The following is an 8,935-nucleotide window of genomic DNA, read 5'->3' as shown; positions in this document are numbered from 1 at the left end:
TCTTTGTTTGCAGAATGATTGATTAAAAGTCTGTGTCACAAACCTTTGCAAATTACTTATTTCTTGGCAAACTAGCTGTACATTTATCAAGATTAACCCGCAACGTATTTGAGGTGCAGAACAAAACAACATTCTTCAATAATCAGCTTTTATCTCTTTGTTGGCAAGAACATCTTTTTCCCAGAAGTACCATGCCAGTGGCCTGGAGAAACACCCTGCCAAAGATATTAATGGGGAGCCAGCTACTTTGCATAATATATTTTGCCCTATGTACTCCGCACATACTTAACTAGAAAGCACAGTCAAAATGTAACCACATTACAACAAGCTCATGAAAACTGCAGTGATTATTTTTGCTTTCTACAGTAAGTCTTCTTTAGTTTTCTCAGTTTTCCATTACCTAATGTTACTTCACAGATTAACATACCTGTTGGTTCTCCATCTATCTCTTTCTATTTATTGCTTGGTCTGTCTATCCAGCTATCTGTTTTTTTGTCTTCCCTTGTGTATGATATTAGATTTAGTCGTTTGGTAACACGGAACCTGAGTATTGTTGAGTTGCTGTTTCCCCTGATGTTGCTATTGCGATTGTACTGGTGAGTGCAAGATGAAATGCTTCGACAAAATGTCTTTTTTCAGCAATACTCAAACATTAGAATTAATGTGTTTTGTACTCTTGTATGAATTAAAGATTGGCAATTATAGGCAGCCTCTAAAATTGCCATGGATAACCACATGAGACAACACATTTTCTGGATTGCTGGGGAAGCAATTTTCAGCTTACATTATTGTTTCCATTCTCTGCCCAAGCCAGTTTATTCTCTCTTTCCAGTTTTCCATCTAGATTGCACCTCAGGAGTATCCCAGCTGTATTGCAGATTGTTTTTTTTAAATTCCAGGTTCATTCCTCGACTATTTTTGCTATGATTCTATTTTTCACTCTTATTAAAGCCAGTCTCTAGGCTTCGAGATGTCCTTTTGATCCCTGTACTCAAGGGTCCTGCAATATCTCCAGCACAAAAACATCTCCACTGGCCACCTTTTTCAAAAAAATGTATTTATGGGATGTGGGCATTGCTGACTAGACCAGCGCTTATTACCCTCTTCTCTGATTTATGGGACTGTCAGCAATTTTGTGGAAGATTCCTTTTTTAATATCTCAAAGCTCCAACGTTGCAACAATTCTCAAACAACAAATGTATGCTGGAAGTGTGTGTGAAACAGCTAACACAGAGGCTTAAGGTGGCAATGTCGCATCCCTCCATTCCTGGGCCTCAGCACCGTGTGTTGGTTGTGGCTCAGTGGACATCACTCAGGTCCCATACCAGGACCTCAACACCAAATCCAGGCTGATCCTCTTATGCAGTGCTGAGTGGGTGCTACACTGTTGCAAGTGCCATATTTTGAATGAGACAATGAACTGCCTGTCCTCTCAGGTGGACAGGTAAGGTCCGATCGCCGTATATCAAAGAAGAGTGGGTGGGGTGTTCTGCCCAGTGCTCTGGTCAACATTTACCTCCCAACTAACATTGATAGCCTGATAATTATAACATTTCTGTGTGTGTGTGGCCTTGTCGCATGCAAATTGGCCGCTGCATTACTTTAGCTACTTCAAAAATGATTTGATTGGCCATAAAGTGCTGTGGGACATGCTGAGGTCATGAAAGATGCTATATAAATGCAAGTCTTTCTTCCTTACAACGCTTAGCTCCCCAGTGGGCATACAAATGCTTGGACTGAAGTCAGGTAGCTGTTTAAAATTGGCAGTCAATTATTTTTACTTTATTTTAAATCCATACATTTAATAACAGGCTCCAACTAGTTAGTTGAAGCTTCCTCAGGTAAGGTTTCTGAATTGGTTGCAGAACTCATTCTGAGAGCAAAATAATTAAAGTACTACATGTGTCACTTCTGTACTGAGCATAATTGAAGGCCCTGTGTGTGATTTGTATTAATTAATGTAAGTACATCAAGGGTACAGAATACATTGAATTAACACAGGACTGGAAAGATGATCAGAATTCACTCCTGGCCATACACCAATTAATATGTATGTCGACTCGGTATCATAAATTAACCCACATATATTTTCTTTATGTTTGAAGATTTCAAAGAGCTCTAATTATTTATCTGTAACTATCAGTCTTCTGAACATTGCATTTTATAATTACAGGTTTATTAGTTATTCTCTGAGCAGCATCATACTGATTTATGTTAAAGATTAAAATTGAGAACTCCAACTGCAAATCTAGGATCTAAAACAATACCAAGATAAAGAGCGTCTTTATATATCGTCTTTCAGGACAACTGAAAATGCTTTGCAGCCAATGAGATACTCTCCATGTGTCGTCGCTGTTGTAATGTTTAAAATGCAGCAGCTAATGACAAAATAGTTACAGCAGTCCTTTTTTTATAACTTGAAGGCCCTGGTTCATGCTGGGGCCTTGAAATTATGCTGGGCGAATGTTAGTTGGGACGACTGAAGGCTTTTGTATGAAATGGCTGACTCTTTCTGATTGATGCTTCTAGAATGGAGCAGTGGCTGCAGGGTGCAGTGGTTGGAGATTAAACTTAAATGGGTGGAAAATTGTGTGCCGTGTGCCCGGAATTCCCCATCCAGCGCTTTTGTGAGCACCACTCTGCCCAGGACTGGTTTGACGGGGCAATCGGCCTTTAAATTGGATGGGTGCTTTAATATTGGTGTCGACCTGTTTAAAAAAAAAATGATGCCTTAATTCAGATGGCAAACCATACACATTAATACAAACATGTCGAATTTTCACAAAGCATAATTTCAAGGCCTAAGTCCTTCCTGCAAACATAGTGACCCTGATGGTTTGTGTGTTTATGATGCCATGGTGTTCAATTGTTTTACATTTGATTATGTGCCCCCATCGCCTGATCCATGCTCACCAATCTTGATTAGTTAAGCTTGGACGTGCGCTCAGAGAAAAGTAAACAAAACGAGAATGATCTGGAACTCAAGCTAAATACACGCGGCAGACATTTTAAAAACCTGTTACACACAGAGGAACAAGGGTTATCACTGCTTATATCTGAGATATAAAATATTTATTAGGAACAACCGAAAATAGCAAGAATAGGAGGACATTTAACCCCTCTAGCCCATTCAGACTTGATTCAAGATCTTGGTTGATCTGTATCTCAGCTGTACTTATTCCCCTTGACTCCAGACGACTTGATCCCCTTGTCTTGCTAATCTCAGTGTTAAGGGAAAAAATGATATAGATCATATTATTATGTTTCTCTACTGCTTTGCTATATTATGCATTACTTAATTAAAACGTTGCTTTGTTGAAATAAGATGCTGAGGTATCGTCTCCATTCATTTCAGCCTGGATTCATCCGTCTGTGTTTTCATTGTAATAACTTAATCTTACCACCCCTGTGCTTACATTATTTTCCTATGTCACTGAGGGACGATGCTGCCTATGATAGGACAGAGAACTGGATGAAGAGGCAATTTTCTCTGGTGGCTCAGATGGCAGAAACCAAATATAAAACAGGGTCAAGTTTCAGATTTCAGTCCATGTGGAACTGACGGCAAAATTGGGTTCGAAACTACACTGCTTAGGTTACAATTGAAGTTTCTGCAAAAATTCATTACGTATAAAATCTCCTATCAATGAGAGCAATTGGCCAGAGTAACAGAATGTTCCTGCTTTAACTTTCCATTACAAGGTCTTCTTTGATGTATTTAAGGATGACAATCACATTTAAGTTGGCTGTTCATTCCTCCATCTACGATCTGATTTAAAATCACTGGCAATTCCTTTTTTTCTTCAATTCTTTCATGGGAAGTGGGTGAAATGAAAATCGTTTATTGTCACGAGTAGGCTTCAATGAAGTTACTGTGAAAAGCCCCTAGTCGCCACATTCCGGCGCCTGTCCGGGGAGGCTGGTACAGGAATTGAACTGTGCTGCTGGCCTGCTTGGTCTGCTTTAAAAGCCAGCAATTTAGCCCAGTGAGCTAAACCAGCTAGGGTGTCTCTAGCAAGGCTGACATTTATTGCCCATCCCTAATAGCCCTGGAACTGAGCGGCTTGCTCGGCCACTTAAGAGAGCAGTTCAGAGTCAACCACTTAGCTGTGGGTCTGATGTCACATGTGGGACAGAGCAGGTCAGGATTTCCTTCCCTGTGAGCCAGATGGGATCTTTAACAACAATTGATGATAGTTTCAGAGCTTTCTTTCCAGCTTTATTAACTGAATTCCAATTTCGCCAGCTGGCATTGATGAGATTTGAACTCTTGGCCCAGACTGTGAGCCTGGGTCTCTGGATTACTAGCCCAGTGACATTTCCACTGTGCCACCACCTCCCCAAAAAGACCTCTATGGGCGCAATCTACCGGCCTCATTATGCCCGAAAGGTATCGTGGTGTGACTTGGCCCATAGATGCCGGCAGATCCTGCTTCCGGGATCTACCTGACTCGTCACACCTCGCAGGACATACCAAAATCTCGCGGGAGACACAACAATGTAAATCCCGCCCATTGTGGGCGAATCGCTTTTTATAAAATCTGTTAGTCTCACTCTAATATGCAATCCCACAATCTAACTAAGGTTTTGGAATCTAACTCCTTTGCCTTGGAGACCTCGGGCCAGCGAGATTCAGGCCCTGAATCTACCCAAATGGGAACAAAGTCTTGGTAGATAGCGGGGTGGGGTGGGGCGGGGGGGGGGGGGGGGGGTGGGAGGTGGTGCTGGTTCTCAGCACTCAGAGTGTTGGCTAAACGCGCTCGTTATGGGATTTTGTTCCTATTAGGGTAGATGGTGCCCTCCATGAAAAAAACATGCATGTGCACCTGCACCTGAGGAAATTAGCACTGTGGGAACTGCATCCCAAATTTGGGCAAATTGAATCTTGAACCAACATAACAGATTATGGAAAACTCCATTTGGGCGCACCTCGCTTATTTTAAAACTTGCTTTGTGCTGGTTTGACTGATTATGTTCGAAGTGCTAAACAGTGGAATTGTGCACAACCCTTACTCTGCTGCCTTCATCTACTGTGTGCAAGCGGACTGAATATTCAGCCTGCTTATGTAGTCCAACGCTGTTACCTGCTTACTGCTCCAAGTTTCCTCCACCTAGGGAGCAGTAGGGTCCAGTGGTCAAAACCATAAGGACCTCAATGGGAAGGTTGCAGATTGGATTCCTCACTGCATCGTGATTTAAATCTAGGTTTGGACATGCTGAGGCCTAAGTTGCACTGAGCAGAGTATCACTGGGGAGAATGTCCTCACATGAAATGCAATAAGTGGGCAAGTGCATCCACCAGGGTTGTACCTGAAGCTGCAGTGAGGTATACCCAAATGGGCAACAGAGAACTGAACCCAGACAGAAAGAAAGTGGGGATTTTATTTTAAAAAATCATTGCTGAAGACGTTTTTTTAAAATGGCAAATACCCGTGTAAAATGGGCATAATAGTAGCTGTCAGACTGTGAAACAGCAGTTTCAGAACAGACATTGTGAAAGACCCTTTAAAGCTCAGTTTCCCAACACAGCTATGGTTAATAAAAGTCAGGTGGTGATGTGACAGATACGGTAAAAAAAATGACAGATGCACTTCCTTTAATCTACTGTGTGAGCTTCTGGTAGAAATCTAATTACTCTGCTTTGCCCTGAGGTTGTGGACATAACAAGGTCTCCAAACGGCTTGATCCTAATGTTGTCAGTTCAACAGAGTTGTCAGAATAAATGTCTGAGTCTGAAAAAAATAAATAAATAAAACCTCCTCCCCTGACCCAGCTGTGTGACTGTTTCAAAGCCGTTCCACCGTCTAGTCACAGGATGGTTCCTCTGATGTTGATCACGGATTAATATCTGGAGGCTGCAGTTACAGGCACACAGTCACTCAGGCCTTTCCTGATGAGCTTCAGATAACAGATGCTCTCGCACGACGTTGTTGTGCTGGCTGCCTCTAGAGTGCTGCAATCACTTCTTCGAGCAGAGGGAAAGACTTGCATTTATATAGCGCCTTTCACAACCTCAGGACGCCATTGTGATGTTAATGACCAGATAATTTATTTTTGCGCTGTCAGTCGGGCGGATACGTTTTGGCCAGAATAAACAGATCATTCTTGCATGGAATATGGTACCCTGCACTTCAATCAGATCAACATTTATATTTTTACTTATCCCAAGCCTACCCTCTATCCTCACTGTCTGACCTTACTACAAAAGAGATTTTAGTAAAGGAAACATACAAAGATGGCAAGCGATGCAATATTTTAGATCTGTCATTTTAAAAGTCAGGGTCGCGACTCGTGGGACTGGTGTCGGGGAGGTCGCAGGGCCATCGGTTGCGGCGTTCCCAATCGCGAGACGAAGTGCCAAATGGCTGCGACCAGCTTTTAAAAGGCCGGCCGTGACCGGAGCATGTGTGCTCCCTCAGCAGTGCGCAGGCCCGGAGCCTAGCAAGGCAGCTCACCCTTCCTGATGCCAGCGCGCTGACCCACGAGCAGATTCTTTCAAAAATTTGATGACATTTTCTATCCAGAAGCGGTGGCAGAGAGCAGGTTATGTTCCCCGTACATTGACGTCACGTGCTCTGGGTGCGAGAGAGATTCCTCCATTTTGCAGCTGCCAGCAGTGCTGGTGTGAGCTCCAGGGCCTCTGGTGAACAACCCATTAGGAGAAGCTGAAATCAAGAACAAAGCAGGATAAAGATGATTTCTTGATGTGTGGGTTTATTAATTGTGTCACTGCAAGTCAGGATGTAAAGTTTGTGTGTGTTATATGTATGGAAGCACAGGCAAATGAAATATTAAAACCCTCAAAACTTCAAAGACATTTCTAGACTAAGCATGGCAAGTTTGAGGACAAACCACTTGATTTATTTTCAAGAGATGCAGTGAGATCTTAAATCGTCAGCTGAAGTCCTTAGCAGAAATGTAACATTGAATGACAAAGCAAGTGAGATCATGAGGACCAAACAGGCTCACCTGTCACATTAAAGATAAGCGAAAATGGTGGGTTGTGAAGTTTGGGGGCGTGGGTTGTAAAGGTCAGCCGGCGTGGGTCCCAAAGGATGGCTGGTTGGTAAAATGGGTCCTGGGCAAAATTTTTGATAAACACTGTTTTAGATTCTGCTTTTCTGTATTAAAAATGTAAGATAACAGAATTAACGAGTTTGGACCCATGCAGAAAAGGCTTGTGTTCATAAACCACCTGATCACATCACTGACAGTTGGCCCAAAGGGATTCATATACAATGGATTATTTTGTAAAGTGGTAATATAGGTGTCATAACCCACCGCACGGGACCTATGCAGTGGGAATAATTGTCTTCCCCGTGTCCCTCGTGGAGTACGAGCTCCCTCGGTAAGGGGACGGTGTAAACAATGTACATATTGTATATAAGGACGGCCAGTTCGACACCGACTGTGAAATCCTGGGAGCTGTGTATTATAGGCTTGCAAATAAATCTATGTTTCTTTAAGACAACTCGTTGTGGACTCCGTGATTGTTAAAAATAGGCAAATGTGAGTGCTGACACTTATCAGGTGCGCTTAGCTTGTGTTTCATACTTATGCGCAATCTGCCCACAGAGAGTGTTGGAGTGAGCACAGATGAGAGTCAAATTTGACTTTTGTTGATTTTCCATTCTGTTTCGGTGTTGCGTATCCCACTGGGTTTGTAATTGATGAAGTTGTGCCTTTGCAGGCAGGCAGTTAGATGTAGAAAATCCCGCATCACAGGAAGAGTTTTTACCTTTGCTCTGATAGTATCCCTGGTCTGCAGCTTGCTGGTTTGCGATCCTGTAGGTTTGACCTTGTCTGATGGATTGCATTTGCAACATACTCCCTTCTCTGAGGATCAAATTCATTAATTACAGTCGTGCCAACCTGGTTTATCCTCTGTTGATGAGTTGTGAGATACCACGTGGTGAATCCTGGCAGATTCCTTCAGTGGAGTTTTTCAGCTCACTAGCTTGATCTGTGCACTCGACCTCCTTTGAATCAGCCAACGCACCATTTTTCTCTTCAGCAGGAGACCTATCGGCCCATAGAACCTATGTTGGTTCTTTGAACAAATGGTCCAATTAGTTCCAGTCCCTTGCCTTTCCCCAACAGCCCTATTTTTTTTAACTTTTTGAATAAATATCCAATTTGGTTTTGACAGTTAATGTTGAATTTGTTTCTGTCAGCCATTCAGCCAGCCCATTCCACATCACCCGGACTGTTAAAAAAATAAAATTCTCCACACATTCCCTCTGGTGCTGTTGCCAATATGCTTAAATCTGTGCACATTGGTTACCAACTCCCCTGCTGGTTTCTCCTATTTATGCCGTCAAACCAATGCCCATATCAATCGGAATTGATACGAATACATGTTTGTAATTCTTGAATCAGTAAAGATGCAAATTTAGCTCCAATCTGTCGAGGTTTGAATGGAATAATATCTCATGGTGTGGTGTTGTGGGTTGCGTTAGACTGAATATTTTGACCTCTGACTTTGAACCCACTGGGGATAGATGCTGATACTGCGAACACTCATGACTGAACATTCAGGCCATTGGGCCGTAGTGCCAGCAATGGGCAACTGTCAAATCTGTCAGTCAGACATGTGATTAGTTTAAATGCTGTCTTCGCTAGGACAGTGGCTTGTCCTTGGGGACAAATGTATGAGAGTTGGGATCCCAAGAGAGAGGGGGAAGGGGATGGATTTGACATAGCTTCTCACTATTAACCATGCAGCTTCAGTGGTGCATTAAGCTGACAGTCCAGAATGGAACTGAAGCAGTGGACAATCAGTTGGGGGGGGGGGGGGGGGGGGGGGGTAGGGGGGTTGGGGGGGGGGGGGGGTGGATGCAGACAAAAGAGGGAGAGGTAACAATTAATTGATCTTTAAACTGGCGGAAAGATGTTGTACATATTGCCTCAGAAAGACCTCAGAAAGCGAAGTATA

General features: G+C 42.9%; 1 long non-coding RNA gene across 1 annotated transcript; it reads left to right on the top strand.

Annotated features, from left to right (window-relative positions):
• Positions 1-295: 295 nt before the first annotated feature.
• Positions 296-2,724, top strand: LOC119952830. Its single transcript, XR_005457896.1, has 3 exons — positions 296-365; positions 519-596; positions 2,174-2,724. It is a non-coding gene; the product is annotated as an uncharacterized LOC119952830 (long non-coding RNA).
• The last annotated feature ends 6,211 nt before the right edge of the window (positions 2,725-8,935 follow it).

This window comes from Scyliorhinus canicula, chromosome 18, assembly GCF_902713615.1.
Source record: "Scyliorhinus canicula chromosome 18, sScyCan1.1, whole genome shotgun sequence".
Lineage (NCBI taxonomy): Eukaryota > Metazoa > Chordata > Chondrichthyes > Carcharhiniformes > Scyliorhinidae > Scyliorhinus > Scyliorhinus canicula.
This window is presented reverse-complemented; position numbering and strand designations above follow the sequence as displayed.